The following is a 1,847-nucleotide window of genomic DNA, read 5'->3' on the forward strand; positions in this document are numbered from 1 at the left end:
TCCTTGGGAGGCTGAAGCAGAAGAATCGTTTGAACCTGGGAGGTGGAGGTTGCAACGAGCCAAGTCACACCATTGCACTCCAGCCTGCGTGACAGAGGGAGACTCCATCTCAAAAACAAAAACAAAAAAAGATATTTTCCTCCACTCCAATTTTATAAATGTTCTAGATGAAGAATTCACTGTGATAGTAAAGAGACAGTGCCTTAGTTGGGCCACTTCTTAAACCCATGATTTAGTTAATCTTGCTGACCAGTTGTTGTGTACTTTAAAGAAGAAAAAGATAAAGAGGCCAGACAAAATAATAAAGCAAGAAAAGTTATGAATTTGCAACTAAAACAAGTATCCACCAAGTGTAGATGGTCAAAATACCCCAATAAACCTTTGAACAGGTCTAACCCTTCAATTTGTAATAACTGCAATAAAACTGGCCACTTAAAAAAAAAAAAAGATTACTGAAAACTAAAACAGAAGGAATGACAACAGATGAAGGAGGAAAATATGGAATAGAGGTGCTCCAAGAAATTTAAAGGGAACTTTCCTTTTCTGCTTACTAATATTCTGGGAGAAATATAATTTATTTATTTATTTATTTGGGATGGAGTCTCGCTCTGTCTCCCAGGCTGGAGTGCAGTGGTGCAATCTCGGCATCCTGCAACCCCCACCACCCGGGTTCAAGTGATTCTCCTGACTCAGCCTCCTGAGTAGCTGGGATTATAGGCGTGTGCCACCATGTCCAGCTAATTTTTGTATTTTTAGTAGAGACGGGGTTTCACCATGTTAGTCAGGCTGATCTCAAACTCCTGGCCTTGTGATCTGTTTGTCTTAGCCTCTCAAAGTGCTATGATTACAGGTGTGAGCCACCATGCCCAGCCTAAACAGAGATTATTTTAAGTAAAGAACAACCCCAAGTCCTTGTTGATACTGAGCAACATTATCTGTAATAAATCCCACCTTATCACAAAGTCCCATTCCTCAGGGTAAACACTCGGTCCAAATGGTAGGTGTCCTTCCATATCAGCACACAAGTCTCACCCTGCAACTTCTCAACTAGGTATCTCACAAGGGAATCATGTTTTCCTTTTGATTCCATCAGCCCCCATCCATCTGATAGGAAGAGACTTCTTAGAACTATATAATACCTTTATTTTTTTCTCCCAGAAGTGGGAAATATATTCAGAATTAGATGGTATGTATGATACCACAGAATTAACAGACACAAGCAAAAAATTTTTCAAAATTTAATCCAGTTACTATCCATCTTGCCATTGAGGACACTGAATTATTAATCAATAAAGAATTAGAAAACCTAATAAAGGTGGTACTTGATTGATTGTGGTCAAAGTCCTTCACTGATACAGAAACTATTGTTTCAGCTACTTCAATAACATCTCAAAAAATTTCACCAAAACCCCTTCCAAATATCAGGTACTATCCCACGATAACTGAAGCCTTAAAAGGGATAAAACCTATAATTTCAGATTATATAAAAAGAGGACTGATCAGGCTGTGCACGATGGCTCACACCTGCAATCCAAACACTTTGGGAGGCTGAGGCAGGCAGATTGTGTGAGGTCAGGAGTTTGAGACCAGCCTGGCCAATGTGGCAAAACCCCATGTCTACTAAAAATACACACACACACACACACACACAAAATTAGCCAGGTGTGGTGGCACACACCCGTAGTCCCAGCTACTCAGGAGGCTAAGGCAGGAGAATCACTTGAACTCGGGATGCAGAGGTTGCAGTGAGCCGAGATTGTGCCACTGCACTCCAGCCTCGTGACAGAGTGAGATTCCACCTCAAAAAAAAAAAAAGAAAGAAAAAGAAAAGAAAAGAAAGAAAGAAA

This window comes from Piliocolobus tephrosceles, chromosome 19 (genome assembly GCF_002776525.5).
Source record: "Piliocolobus tephrosceles isolate RC106 chromosome 19, ASM277652v3, whole genome shotgun sequence".
In the NCBI taxonomy this organism is placed as follows: domain Eukaryota; kingdom Metazoa; phylum Chordata; class Mammalia; order Primates; family Cercopithecidae; genus Piliocolobus; species Piliocolobus tephrosceles.